This window comes from Ornithorhynchus anatinus, chromosome 1, assembly GCF_004115215.2.
Source record: "Ornithorhynchus anatinus isolate Pmale09 chromosome 1, mOrnAna1.pri.v4, whole genome shotgun sequence".
NCBI classification, from domain to species: domain Eukaryota; kingdom Metazoa; phylum Chordata; class Mammalia; order Monotremata; family Ornithorhynchidae; genus Ornithorhynchus; species Ornithorhynchus anatinus.
Window position 1 is genome coordinate 76,079,872 of NC_041728.1, and position 16,484 is coordinate 76,096,355.

Here is a 16,484-nt window from a genome sequence, read left to right on the forward strand (position 1 = left end):
TACTATGTGTCAGGCACTGTACTAAGCACTGGGGTGGATACAAGCAAATTGGGTTGGACACAGTCCCTGTCCCACATGGACCACTCAGTCTCAATCCCCATTTTACAGATGAGGTAACTGAGGCACAGAGAAGTGAAGTGACTTGCCCAGGGCCACACAGCAGACAACTGGCAGAGCCGGGATTACAACCCACGATCTTCTGACTCCAGGCCCATGCCCTATCCACTACTCCATGCTGCTCCCATGAGTATCTTACACTCTAGTGGAGGTAGAGACATAAAAATATTTACCTAGTGGAATCAAAATTATCATTGTAATTAGTGATGGCATTTGTTGAGTGTTTATTATGTAATAAACACTGTACTAAGCAATGAGATTTATACAAGGTAATCAGGTTGGACAGAGTGCCTGTCCCTCCATTGGGCTCATAGTCTAAGTAGGGGGGAGAACAGTTATTAAATCTCCATTGTACAGATGAGGAAACTGAGTCACCCAGAAGTTCTGATTTTCCAAGTGAAGATTTCATGGAGACCAGGCAGATGTGGGGTAGCAGGTCTGATGAGAAGTCAGATGTAGAGAGGCTGATTTAGGAAACTTCCACAGAGGTGTGCTATCTGAAGCCATGTGAGTTGATAAGCTTCCCAAGAAAGTGAGAATGTAAAGCTAGAAGTGCAGAAGAGCCAGAGCAGGCCCTGCAGAATGTCCACAGTGAGGATGAGATTAATATCAAATCAATAAAAATAAGGTTTTATGGTGTTTTGAGAAGAAGCGAGTAATAATAATAATTATGATGGTATTTAAGTGTTTACTATCTGCCAAGCACTGTTCTAAGCGCTGGGGTAGATAGACGGTAATCAGGTTGTCCCACGTGGGACTCTCTTAATTCCCATTTCACAGAAGAGGTAACTGAGGCACAGAGAAGTGAAGTGACTTGTCCAAGGTCACACAGACGAGTAGCGGAGCCAGGATTATCACCCAAGTCCTCTGACTCCCAAGCCTGGGCTCTTTCCACTAAACCACACTGCTTCTCTGCTACTCACTGTGGAGTAGTCCACAGTGTCATAACTCCAGTAGGATCAGGATGTAGAACAGCCACTGGTACTTAAAAATAAGACAGCCCCCACTGCTTCAAATCTGCTGGACCACAGGTCTTCCTCTATGGAAAGCTTTTCTAAAGCTTTAGAAGGAATCCTCCAATTATTCTCCACTCCTTCCTAGATTATGGTAACCCAACAACCACTCTTAACACCTGTTTTAGATTTCCGTTCTTTAGCACTTACACTAATACTAATGCTAATACTTCCCCAATGCCTAGTTCCAGCACACTGCTCTAAGGTGGCGCTCAATTAGTGCTTCTAATAATAATAATAATGTTGGTATTTGTTAAATGCTTACTATGTGCCGAGCACTGTTCTATGTGCTGGGGTAGATACAGGGTAATCAGGTTGTCCCACGTGAGGCTCACAGTCTTAATCTCCATTTTGCAGATGAGGTAACCGAGGCACCGAGAAGTTGCCCAAAGTCACACAGCTGACAGGTGGTGGAACTGGGATTAGAACCCATAACTCATGGCTCCTAAGCCCAGGCTCTTTCCACTGAGCCAAGTTGCTTCTCTGCTACCATTCACTTTTCTATGTATCCTGCCAGACTTTAGTCAGTAGTTGATGTAGTGTGACATCCCATTTCCGATATTTTTAAATGATTTATAGCTTTCTATCTCCCCCATTAGAGTTGAAACTCCTGGAGAGCAGATATTGGGCCTTATGATGACTAATGTACTCTTCCAAGTGCTTAATGCAATGCTCTGCACAGAGTAAGCCCTCAATAAATTCTATTGATTGATTGATACTGTGATCAGCCTATCAGAGATGTTCAGAAAAGACTTAGTTTTGGGGCTGAACTTAAATATCTGAATTGAGGCTTCCTTTTTATTTAGAATGCACAAAAAGTTCTAAGATAACATGTTTCCTACCAAATCCCAGATACTTCTAAATATTTGTAAACAAATTGCATTTTCATGATAAAAATAAAATATTGTCCTTCCACCAAATTGTATTTATCTTCCCCACATCTCTTCTTGAACTGAATTTCCAATAAGCCCTTTTAATTTTATTCCACAGAACACAACCTATATTTTTCCAGGTTGGAAACTTCTTTCCAAGAGTTACTTCTTTCTTTTAAGACAAATTAACCTTTTGGGGTAAACATCCAAATAACTGTTGTTGTGCATTAAATCATACCAAAGTACCCAAAAGAGTTAATTCCCTGAAATGCTCAAAGTAAATGTGCCTAAGTATCTCCCACGTAACAGCTTGGCAGGAATAAATATGAGTTTAACCAATGTCTATGTGTTTCGTTAGTGGCTAAACCTATTTCAAATGAACTTAGGATCAATCTATTTTAATGTATCTATTATTCATTTATTCATCTATTTGATGATATTACATCCAAAGATATTTATCCAAGAACAGTTAGTGCATGAAAGAATGTGCTCCAGTCACAACTTAAAAATTACTGATTATTTTCTATGTGCTATACTATGCTATGTAAATATGCTATGCTATGCTATGTAATATGCTATGTAAATAACAACTGTCTACACCCTCATGTGAATAGATGTGATTGTTGTTTTACAAGAGAAGCCTGAAAGCAAAGGTAAAAGCATGCATCCTTTGATGGAATTTGATGAAAGTGATACTAATCAAAGGGATGACCTAATGGATACCAGTAGAGAATCAATAACAAAGTGAAAACTAATTAAATGCTTGAAAACTAGACCATCCAAAGAACTGTAAAATAATTTGAGATTATTGATATCCCTAAGATTTACCATAAAACAATTTAAAACATTCTTCAGGTATGAGTTTTTATTCAGAGGATATGTGCCAATGACAGCAACCATCATACTGTTCCTCTGAATTCTCTTGGTTATTTCTTCAGACAAATAGGTTGGAAGGATCACTGGACTGAACAGCATATTTCTCTGAAAACTATTAAAATGATGATCAGTTATTCTACCTCAGAATTACGAATCAGACTGATGAAAATAGAGATACTAAGTTGTAACATTAGGAGAAAAAGATCCTGAAAAATGGAAGCTACTGGGAAGTTGTGTAATTTGAATCTTTAATACTATGGAAGATACCCTTATGGCAACTTTATTTAAGCAGAGCTTGTGTAGATATGAAGCGATGATGTAGGTAACTCTATTGAGAATATCACATCATCCCAGTTTTTCCTCATTATTCTAAGAAACAAAACCATGTCTTGCATGTTCTATGGAGACCTGGGCAGCACACGGTCCAGCCTGGCATGCCACAAGCCTGGGAGAAATTGCACTCCTTGAACAAAGGATTTGTTAGCATACAAATACCTAAAACAGAGATTGGCCCTGTATGGGATAAACCTTTTAACAGAGCAACAATCTATTGTCAAGTGTGGATGATGGGGTCAGGGTTGGTTGGTCACTTATTGGCCTTTTTAGCCACACTCACACACCTAGATGAGGTTGTATTACCAGTAATCATCTTTGAAAAACAGAGAATATACACACCAACTCCCTCTCCCCAGCCCCTGCCACACACACACACACACACACACACACACACACACACACAGATGTTTTTGTTTCTGGACAAGGAATGTGTCAAATTGTAGGTCTCCACTTCCCTTCTACAGTGCACTGTACCCAGTGGGCACTCAACAAATGCTATTACTACTAATACTACAAGCAGAGTGTACTGGGTACTTCAAGGCATACAGTAGAAATAAAAGACCTCTCATGGACACCTCTTGCCTCAGAACTCTTGCTCATGAAAGAATCCAGAGCAATCTCCCAACCAACATTTACCATTGCAGAAGAGAAGCCCAGGCCCTCTTCAAGAAGGATGAGTGGGCAGTGTCTGGCACCTTGTGGCCCCAAGTCCCCAGGTCCTCAGAAGTATAGGGGTTCCAGGTCCTTTTGCCTGGTGCAGTAAGGAGTAATCTATAAATAGTTTAATCATTTATTCCTACTACTATTGTTATGGTATGTTGAATATGTAATTGTTGTTTTTAATTTCTTTATATTATTCAACATATACATTCTCCTCTATTTAGATTAAACTCCTTGTGAGACAGAGACTATGAATGATATGATTATTTTATTTCTATCTCAATGTTTAGCATATAGGAAATGCTAAAGTGACACCAACAAATACCGAAATAACAACAATAATAATAATAATTGCAATAACAATGGTATCTGTTAAGCACATACTATGTGCCAGATACTGTACTAAGTGCTGGGTTAGATATAAGATCATCAGGTCCCACGTGGGACTCACATTCTAAGTAGGAGGGAAAAAAGATATTGAATCCCTTTTTTTGAAGAAGAGGAAACTGAGGCACAGAGAAGTTAAGTGGCTTGTCCAAAGTCACACAGCAGGTAAATTGCAAAATTAATCGATCAATAATTGTATTTACTGAGCACTTGCTATGTGCCAAGCACTGTACTAAGCACTTGAGACTTGGAAGAGTACATTAGAACAGAATTAGCAAACAAGTTCCCTGCCCATAACGAGCTTACAGTCTAGAGACGGAAGACAGACATTAATATAAATAAGTAATTTATAATATATCTACATAAATGCTGTGGGATTGGAGGTGGAGTGAATTCGCAGACCTAAGTGCACAGAAGACAAAAAGGGAGACCAAGCCAAAGAAAAGAGGTCTTAATTGGGGAAGGCAAAGATTATTCAGTAGAAACATATAGCCCCATAGGATACTTAACATAATGATGATGCTTCTCAGGATTTCCTGAGAATTTCTTTAAGGTGGAGAGCTAGGTACCCATCTGCTTGGAAAGGCAGGAAAAACGCATGTCCCTCTTCTTCCTTGACTAAGGCTGGCTAACCACAGCTGACCAGATCTGGCTCTGAATCAAGCAAGAGCAGTGTGGCCTGTGTGGATCAAGCAGGGGCCTGGGATTCAGAAGAACCTGGGTTCTAATCCTACTCTTTCATTTGTCTGCTGGGTGACCTTGGGCAAGTCACTTAATGTATCTGTGCCTCAATAACCTCATCTGTAAAATGGGGATCAAGAATATGAGTTCCTTGTGGGAGATGGATTGTGTCCAGTCTTATTAGCTGGTATCTAACAGTGCTTATTACAGTGTCTGGTACGGAGTAAGTACTTAACAAATGCCATAAAAACAAAGAATAGCAGTGAGGGAACAAGCTTCCAGGCAGGAAAAGAATAAGGAACTATTCCTTTTCCTCTCTTTTATCTTACTTGTGCATGCCGTGTGGCTACACATCTCATTCACCATTACCGGAGTTGCATCATCTATATTTTTTCCTTATTCTGTTGCTTTCTTTTGATTTTTTTTAGAGGTCGTGATTAGGAAAAGGAGAAATAGAGTACAAGAAACCCTAGCATTGAAATAGGAGTCAGACTAAAGGGGGCTTATTGACAACAAGACTTCATGTACTTGAGACTCTTTTCTTTTTTCTGAATAAAAACCTAAAACGTTCCATTTGCATGTTCCATTTCCTGTTATTTAAATGCCTATAATGCATTTAACAGTACTGAGTGAGTACCAGAGATTAAGATATGTGAGCACTTAGATGTGCTCTCCTTTTGAATTCATACTTGAAATAACCCAAGGTACAGTTAATGACTAATGAAACAGAAATGGGAAATCATTAGATAATAATCTATAAACATAAGACTTTCCTAGTAGGAACAAGTTATTCTCTCAAATCCATTAACTATCATAAGTAGGTTTGCTGTGGTAGTCTAGCCAGAGATGACAAAAGCCAGTATTAATATTTTCTATTCAATTTTGCAGAGAAATATTACATGTGTTGAGTCAATTCCTAATTTGCCTAGATTCTCCCCTTTGATTCCAATGTAAACACACTCCTCTTCACTCTATATTCTATTTTTCAAGTCTGGCTGACACATTTGAGATCTATTTGCATGGCAACTAGGAGGTGAGAAGTCTCCTGTGGACATTTGAAGGAATGTAGGTAAATCCCACTAGGGAATCAATCAGTGGTATTTATTGAGCACTTACTTTATGCTGAGTGTTGTACTTGGGATAGTACAGTACTGTAGTGTTGGCAGATACATTCCTTGCCCACAAGGAACTCACAGTCTAGAGGGAGAGACAGACATTAAAAGATTCTAGGAGCGTACCAGGAGAATCACTGTGGTAATATCTTACCCATCCTACCACTCTCCCTCCTTGTCCTGGGAAGAACTAATAATAATAAGAATGATGGTATTTGTTAAGCATTTACTATGTACCAGGCACTGTACTAAGCGCTGGGGTGGACACAAACAAATTGGGTTGGACACAGTCCATGTCCCTCGAGGGGCTCACAGTCTCAATCCCCATTTTAGAGTTGAGGTAATTGAGGCACAGAGAAATGGAGTGATTTGTCCAAGGTCACACTGCAGGCAAGTGGCAAAGTCAGGATTAAAACCCTTGACCTTCTGACTCTGAGCCCTGTGCTCTATCCATTATGCCATGCTGCTTCTCTACAGTGGCCCCACTAATACATTGGACCCACTAGGGTTGAAGAGGCACAGAATAATAACCCTTCATAAACATACAGTTTTACATCAGCCCACTCTCCTCAGTAATTCAGAAAGAGAAATAATTCCATTGAGACACAAGATCATCATCATAATTAACATCAATGCCTGTTCTCCCTCCTGTTCAGACTGTGAGTTCCTTGTGGGAAAGAATCGGTGGCCAATCTGATTAACTTGTATCTGCTGCACTGCATAGCACAGTGTTAGGCACACAGTAAATGCTTAATAAATATGATTGATTAATAAACATAATGATATCATCCACATGAACTGAATGTCTACCCTGCACTCAATTAGTCAGTGACATTTACTGAGTGCTTACTATGTTCAAAGCACATAGTTAGGGAAGTCTAACAATAGAGTTGGAAGACATAATACCTCTAAATGTTCTAAACTTCCCCTATACTATACTTGGGAGCAATCAATACAAGTTAAAGACATGCCTCCTATTCTTGAAAAACTTTGTGAACTATTTTTGCTCTTTCCATTCTACAAAATGACTCGCATCAGTGTATGTTCTTCATCTTTATTCTATTCCAGCCTATTCTGTAATTCACATCCCTTTCTCACCCGTCACTGTGTAATACCATGGCGGATTCTGGGTTTTATGGAGTTGAAACACCAAGTTTATATGTGCACATACATAGAGGGAATAAGTAGCTTAACTTTGATCCACTCCTGATACCAAGCTATGTTTGCTAATTACATAAGAGGAATTGTAGAGGTGCAAATCTACCCCGCATATCGCAACCTAAAAGAGCCGAGATGACAGCATAAGCTTACATCACATAATTATACACTTGAGAAAGTTTTAAAAGAATTTTGATGGTGGAAATTTTAAGGATGTGCTTCAATTAAGCCTCCTGGTATCCCAGTCTTTCCAAAGTACCTGTTCAAAGAGTGCCTCTCCTAAAATGTAGAGGCCCAACAGCCTGGGTTGTTTTTTCTGCTGTAGTTGTCTCTCACAAATTGTATTGTTTGAAATTATGTTTCACTACCTCACTATTCGCTACACATTCACCTCCCTCTTCATATGAGTTCTATTTCAGTTGCTTAGGTATTCTGCTGGCATCCATTTTCCCTACATGACTCATCTAATGGAGCTATGAGGGAATGAGCATTGAGGGAATGAGCATTCCCCTGATGCTAGTAAATGACTCCCATTAAAATTACATAACTCTGATTTGTTTTGAGATACCTTAAGTTTTATGTTTTTTAAAAAATTTTGCACTTATTTTCTAAAGTGCTTTCACATTACTTAAATCATTTTTGTGAGTACAAGAATCCTATGATACAGGATAAGATATCCCATTTTACAGATGAGGGAACTGGAGCATAAAGAAGTTAAATGACTTGCCCAAGGTCACACGACAAGTAAATGGCTGGGCAAGGAAAGGTGTTAGAGGAGTGAAGTGCAAGGGCTGGGTTGCAATGGTGGATGAGTGAAGATGGTTTAGATGAAACAGCTAATTGAATGCCTTAAAGCTGATAGTGTTGCAGCACTGCAGGGGCTCTATTCTCACCTGATTCTCAATTATTCTTCTCCCTCATACCCTTTTGTTCTTGACTCTCCCTCTTCCCATTGCTGCTAATGCTACTCTGAAAGAGATGAGTGCTTCTTATAATACTGTAATACTTATAATACTGTAGGTATTACCTTATAAAAACCAGACGATTGCTTTCTCTATAGAATAATGGGGAAAGATTTGGAAAGTTAAAAATATGAAAGATACCTTTTCAAAAGTCAGCGTGGCTCATTGGAAAGAGCACGGGCTTTGGAGTCAGGGCTCATGAGTTCGAATCCCAGCTCTGCCACTTGTCAGCTGTGTGACTGTGGGCAAGTCACTTAACTTCTCTGTGCCTCAGTTCCCTCATCTGTAAAATGGGGATTAAGACTGTGAGCCCCACGTGGGACAACCTGATTCCCCTGTGTCTACCCCAGCGCTTAGAACAGTGCTTGGCACATAGTAAGCGCTTAACAAATACCAACATTATTATTATTATTATTAAAAGTCAATTTTAAAGTTTGTGGTAAATATCACACTGGGCAGGTGGCAGTCCCATTTTACTTTCTTTTGCTAATTTGCACAAGAATTCAGATATTAGAAACTAAATTCTTCAAGCACAGTGAAACAAAATAATCCTGGAGACTAAAATGTTCTGAATAAATATCCCAAGTAGAGTTAGATCTGGGCTTCACTAATGGTCAAGGAGCAGAGTTGGACAAGGGTGAGTAGAAGGAGTGAGGACAAGTAAACTATAAGTTTACTAAATGCTTGGAAGAGTACAATGCAATACTATGTGCATGCTCTGCATGTAGAAAGTGCTCAGTACCACTGATGATGAAGTAGAGTTGTTGCCTGAAGAGAACTGGAAAAGGGGGCAGAAAAAGAGCCTGAATCGTTCACTCATTCATTCATTCAATTATATTTATTGAGCACTTATGGTGTGTGGGGCACGGTACTAAGAGTTTGGGAGTGTACAATATAACAATTCTTCCTCCTCTGTGTCTACTATAGCACCTCATTCCCAAATTTAGCACCTCTTCTCCTGCCTGTGTTTTGTGCCTCTGCACCTCCTTTTTCTGCCTAATCCTCCAGTATGACTCCTGGCAATGATACCCTCTCCTGATCTGAACCCTGGTCCCACTCTGGGCTACAATGGAAGTGGTAGAGGGAGGCAGAAGAGGCCTCCAAATTCATGTCCCATTTGAGTACTTAGGATAAATCCCCATACCAATGGCAATCCAACAGCCTCACAATAAAAAGGTCCTGATCTCTATCTCTCCTCCCCAGCAATTTTGGGCATTGCTACTATGGGTACCACCAGGGAAGTATTAAGAACTGAGGTAACCAGTGGGTCAGTGTAGTGTCAGAGGTCAGGGTTATGTCATCCATGTTGACTCTGGGGCAAATGCAAGCCTAGAGACATACCAGTTTTGAGCCTGAGGTGCAAACCATGGTCCTGATGGACATACCTTCTCCCTTCTCCCCACAACTCTATGGTAGTGCTGAAGCTCTTACTGGGGTAAGATTGTTTGGTTGGCCAAGTCCTGACTTTGGTAATCAATCATATTCATTGAGTTTACTGTATTAAGTGCTCAGGAAAAGATAGTATTGCTACTGTTATTAGAGCTGGTAGAAATGTTCCCTGATCACAAAGAGCCCACAGACCACAACCCACCCAAAGAGAAACCCACATTAGATGAGAGAGGGGAAGCAGTAGACTGTTCCACTACCAGTTTTCATCCTGAGCGCTTAGCCAGAGCCGCAGATATACCAGGTTCCCATGACACCACAGAACATCTCAAGGAATCTCCTAGAGGTAGTTAATCCTTACAGCTTCAAGGGTCCCCTCCTGAAATATTGATACAGGGCATAGCCAATGTTTACATACAATCCTAGATCAGGTGCAAGCATTCACCTTAGAGATATTTCTATTGTGTTGTGGTTGTGGTCCCTTTAGCAGGTGTTCTGATAACACCATCTCCATTTTTTTAATGGCATCTGCTAAGCACTTAATATGTATCAAACACTATTCTGAACACTGGTATAGATACAAGTTTATCAGGTTGGACACAGTCCATGTCCCACATGGGGCTCACAACCTAAGTTGAAGGGAGGAAGATTTAATTCCCATTTCTCCAATGAGGTAACTGAGGCAGAGAAGAGTTAAATGACTTGCCCAAGGTCTCACAGCAAGCAATTGTCAGAGCTGGGATTAGATAGAACCCAGATATCCCCTGATGCCCAGCCTCATGCTCTTTTCACTAGGCCATCCTGAGGTAATTCCTCAGAAGAGTAAATTGCCTGCTTTCTGATGAAGATAAAAGAAATATAGCAATTAGCTTTTTAGAGTGTGAAAAATGGACTTTTAAAAATAAAGTTATCTTAACCAAAGTGTACTGGGCAAGAGGTACAAAGAACTAAAGGAAAGGATGCTTTTCTATTACCGCTAATATAATATGATAATCCATCTGGGTAGAAAGGAGCAGTCAGTAAAGTCATTCTTTTGGGGTTTTTTTTTTGACCACCAACCAATAAAGAGCTCTCGATGTAGCAAAATATAGAAGGTAATGAGGTCAAAATAACAGGAGATGAAGTGAAGGGAAAGGCAGAAGTAAGGAAAAAATGTCGGGAAAGGATAAGAAATGGGCTTGACTAACAGTGATATTGCATCTTAATGGATCCAATTTATCATTTGGTTTCTAATGCTCACTACTGGTCTCAAAGTGCCTCACTCAGAAGCAGAGCAAAATTTAGAACTTAGAGGCCTTGCGCTCCTCATGTGGATTGCACAATGTAATGGCCAGAATGGGAGGAGGAAACCATTTATGTACCTGAAATGGCACACTCATGTAACTGCATCTTTTTCCTCTTTGTACTTTCTCCAAGCTCTTGTCCCCAGTTGGCCCCCAGGGAATATAGATTTTTTGATGATGAAGATGATAGTGGTGATTCATCCTTTCAATTGTATTACTGAACACCAAACATTGCACTGAGCACTGGGAAGAGGTAGAAGGAAAATAATCCAGAAGAGTCTCTGGGCAATAGGGAGTTCCCAGCCTGAGAATGGACAGGTGGTTTGGGGACGGGGCAATTTGGAGCTTGGGAAATTTGGCCAAAGACACAGAACAAAGATAGAAATGATTTAATGGCCAAACAAACTGAGAAAACAACCACCAAGAAGACAGTAAATGTGACAGAAAAATTAGGGTTAACGGAGTAGTGTTTATGTTCTTCCTCATATTGGCAGGCTGGTCCAGAGTCCAACAGCCATAACTTTCCGAATGTTATAAATGTAGTAAATGTGTTGTTGCTCCAGCTTCCAACCACCCTGTTCCTGTAGTGCAGTATCAGAGCCTGGGGGGCTTGGAGGAGTTGGCAGTCTCTTTTCCAGGTGACATACCTTTCACCAGATGGAGAAGGAGTCACTGGGTCGAGTTGTTATTGCTTCTCCTTCACCCTGCCCAAATGGGATCCTCTCAGGGCCTGAAGCATCTCTTCCAGGCAACGTCAATTCTCCATGCCTCAATGTGAAAGTAGAGGAGTCACTGACAAGCACTTGGTTGCCGCTTTTCTGGAGGCCAATATGGGGATCAGTATCCAGTTCTTGTGCTGGGAAACTCTGTCGTATTTGTTCCTAGGCTGCTGGTGACTACAACTTCACGTCCTTGATCAACCCCGGGGCGAGCGGATGGATGGGTCTGCCCTGCTCTTGGGAAGCCCCGGCCGATCAGCTGTTGGTTGCTCAGGGCTATGTACTGAGTACTTCCTATGGTGTGGAGCAGCCTCCATCACTGTCTGACCAGGTGAACAGAGGTAGAGGGGACTCCACCGGCCGGAGTTATTATTATTACCTGTAGCACCAGTGTGTTACATTACTTCCCCCTCATGTAATTTATATTAGTTTTTGACTCCCCTAATAAATTGTAAGCTCCTTGAAGACCAGAATCATGTTTATTAACTCTACTGTATGTTCTTCAGCACTTGGTACTGTGATCTGCATGAAGTAAGAACTCAATAAATATGCTCCAGTAGTTAGTTGGACATCACTTCTATAGGGGGCAGAGGAAATGCCTTCCATGTTGCCTTTACAAATTGTGATGTGACAACCACACAGGAGATAGAGGTATTTATTGCCATTGTTCTTGTCTGTCTGTCTCCCCCGATTAGACTGTAAGCCTGTCAAACGGCAGGGACTGTCTCTATCTTTTGCCGACTTGTTCATTCCAAGTGCTTAGTACAGTGCTCTGCACATAGTAAGCGCTCAATAAATACTATTGAATGAATGAATAGAGGTAGGGTTGGGGAGGGAAGTGCAAGGCATTGTCAACAACAAACCAACTACTCTACTCCTATCCTTTTTAGAAAGAGAATATTCTCAATAGAAGTGCTATATATTTTGGCATTTTCTAATGCTACTATTGATCAGGCTCACGAGAGTAGGTACCTTCCAATTTGTCTCATGAAATGATTAAAATGAAAATTTATTTTTTATCAAAACCATATATATATATATAATTGTACTTTTATCTTCTCAAAATGATATATAAAATTATGTTATTGTTTCTTACACACTCAAAAAATTTTATTTACCCTTGGACACAGTCCCTTTCCCAGATAGGGCCCACATGTCAGAGAGTCAGAAGGAGGATTTAATTCCCATTTTCCAGGTGAGGTAATTGAGGAACAGAGAATTGAAATGACTTGCTCAAGTTAACAGAGAAGACAAAGCAGAGCCGGTATTAGAACTCAGATCCTCTGACTCCAAGGCCTGTGATTTTTCCAGTAGGCCATGCTGCTCAGAAAATTTGTGATATTTGAATATTCATCTTGGAAAAGGAGCACTTGATTACATGCCCAATTTTGGACAATCTGAAACTCAACAAATATGTCATAATCTATACTCAATTTGTGCAAGGATTCCTAGACTCAGTTTGGTACCTGTGGATTTGGCGGGTCATAGCCTGGCTCCTATGGGTTTAGCTTTGGCATCTGTTCTTGACTTTCTGGCAGGTGAGTAAAAATAAAGTTTAGATCTCTATAACTGCTATGTATTCAGATTAATACAAATTTAAAATATAAAATTATTAATCATTTGACCCCCAACACCTCTTTCATTGAAAATTCAACACAATCCATATATTAGTTAACTATATGAATCCCTTGACATCTGGTTATCTCTAAATGAACCAAACAATGTCAAATTCAAAAAAAATCAGGGAATACATCAATTCCTATGATGCTAAAAATAGGAGGAGTTCTGGTAGCTCCTTTTAGCCAAGATCTTAAGGTCCTTGAGGATAGGAGTTGTGTCTACCACCTGTATTGTACTGTACTCTCCCAAGCACTAATACCATTTAATGATTGATTGTATTGCACCTTTAAATGTAGCTTCTAATTGGCCATGGCTATGCCCAGTGGGTGCTGGCAGCTCTATGCTGCCCCTTCCTGTTACCATTAGCTGGCCTGAACTGTGGTGTTTGCCCATTGCCCATTCAGAATGCTGACCTCCCAGCCTCCTGTCTCTCCCACTCTAGTTCTTACTTCGCTCTACTGCCCAAATCATTTTTCAAAAAAAACAGTCAGGACATGATTCCCCCCTCCTCAAAAACTTCAGTAGTTGTCTATCCACCTTTGCATCAAACAAAAAGTCCTCACCATTGACTTCGAAGTGCTCAATCAGTTTGCCTCTTCCTACCTCACCTCGCTATTCTCCTGCTATAACCCCACCCGCACACTTCACTCCTCTAATGCTAACCTTCTCAATGTGCCTCAATCTCATCTGTCTCATTACTGACCCTTCTCCCACATCATGCCTCTGGCCTAGAATGACCTCCTTCCTCAAATCCCACAGGCAATTACTCTCCCTCGCTTCAAAGTCTTATTGAAGACATATCTCTTCCAAGAAGACCCCTTTCCTCTTCTCTCACTTCCTTCTGCATTGCCCCAACTTACTACCTTTGTTCTTCCCCCATCCCAGCCCCACAGCACTTATATGCATATCTGCAATTTATTTGTTTGAATTAATGTCTGCCTTCTCTCCCCTCTGGACTGTAAACTTGTTGTGGGCAGGGATTGTGTCTGTTTATTGTTGTAGTGTACTCTCCCACGTGCTTAGTACAGTGCTCTGCACACAGTAAATGCTCAATAAATGTGATTGAATGAATGAATGAATGAATGAATGAATGAATGAATGACTAGTGTGATGAAGGGACAGAGCAGGAAGGATGGAAAATATTGAAATTATTTCAATTAGTTGGATGCAGATACCATACCTCATGGATCAGGGTAAGAGATAGGGGAGGGGATCCTCCAACGTTGGTTTTGTTTGTACCATGTAGTTCTCACTAGGGCTAGGCTGGCATTTAGCATTAGAGCAGCGTTGTGCAAATTCAGCCCCAAATTATATTATTTAACTGAAAAATGATCTTCCAAACACAGGTTAACCCCTTTCAGTCACAGTCCCTACTAGAGTTGTTAGCTTTATCAATGGTTGCTTAGGTAGTTTTGGAAAATTACTTCATCTATATTCACTAGAACCTATGCTTTACATAGGCTGATCATATGATTTGAAAAGGAGTTCTGGGCCACATTAACTGAAGTTGGGGCCCTGGGTTGGACTGTCCAGTGGGAGCTCTCTCTCATGACCTTCGATAACATCATTATAGCTCCACCAGCCAGAAAGGAGGCAAGACAATGGGGAACTGTGGGCGGCCTCTGAAGCTGGGGTCTGGAGGCCTTTTAACTGGGACAAGAGAGGTTAGAGGATATGGAGGGAAAGGGAAGAAGGGAACAGGATTCAAAAGCCCCACTCAGTGACTGACTGGGGTTTCCTGAGAAGCTGCTCCTTCTCCAGTCTTTTCCATGCTTCACCCCGTGGCAGCTCCAGGGCAACTCATTGGGGAGGAATGGGGTGGGCGTGGAACACCTCTTCCTTCATCACCAAGCCATAGTGACACTCCAGTGGTAACCCAAAGAGTATCCCAGTGAGTAAACACACACATAGTACCAGTAAGTAAGTGGTCTCACCTCTATACCTCTTAAACAACAAACACACTTTTCCTCTTTCTATTCCCTATAAGATTAATGACCTCTTCCAACCACAGAATCAACCAGATTTCTTTTGGAGAGCAGAGCCAGGACCTAGATGATGATTTTTATGTTCAACACTACTTCCAGCCCCTGCTTATGGGCAAATTTAATAGAATTTGAGGCCATGAAGATTTTCAAAGAGTGCCTGAGTATGTGCAGGCTCCTCTAATGCTTCCCCATTCACTATGATTTAAAAGGCCTTGTCCACTTTAAGACCCAGACATGAGGGCATAGGATGCCTTGACGTAGCTGTTTTGAGATGAAGACCATCTTCACAATGCTTCAGGTATCAATCAATCAAGCAATCAATCTATTGAGCGTTTACTGTGTGCAGAATATACTAACCGCTTGGGAGAGTAGACAGTATAACAATATGACAGACACATTCCTGGCCCACAGTGAGTTTAGAGTCTAGATGGGGAAACAGACATTAATATAAATAAAAAAACAATGGATATGTACATAAGTACCGTAGAGCTGGTAGGGGGCATGAATAAAGGGAGCAAATGAGGGTGATGCAGAAAGAGGTGGGAGGAAAGGAAATTAGTACTTAGACAGTGACAGGGAAGTCAGGAACAGGACAGGGCTTGGGAGGGAAGATAAGGCACTCAGTTTTAGACATGTTGAGTTTTAGGTGGCGGGCAGTCATCCAGGTGGAGATGTCTTGGAGGCAGGAGGAGATACGAGCCTGAAGGGAGGGGGAGAGATCAGGGGAGGAGATGTAGATTTGGGTGTCATCTGCGTAGAGATGATAGTTGAAGCTGTGGGAGCGAATGAGTTCATCAAGGGAGTGAGTATAGGTGGAGGACAGAAGAAGGCCAAGAACTGACCCTTGAGGAACCCCTACAGTTAGTGGATGGGAGGGGCAGGAGGATCCCGCAAAGGAGACCGAGAATGAACGACCAGAGTGATAAGAGGAGAACCAAGAGAGGATGTAGTCCGTGAAGCCAAGGTGAGATAGAGTGTGGAGGGGAAGGGGATGGTCATTCATTCATTCAATAGTATTTATTGAGCGCTTACTATGTGCAGAGCACTGTACTAAGCGCTTGGGATGAACAAGTGGGCAACAGATAGAGACAGTCCCTGCCGTTTGACGGGCTTACAGTCTAATCAGGGGAGATGGACAGACAAGAACAATGGCAATAAATAGAGTCAAGGGGAAGAACACCTCGTAAAAACAAAGGCAACTAAATAGAATCAAGGCGATGTACAATTCATTAACAAAATAAATAGGGTAATGGAAATATATACAGTTGAGCGGACGAGTACAGTGCTGTGGGGAGGGGAAGGGAGAGGTGGAGGAGC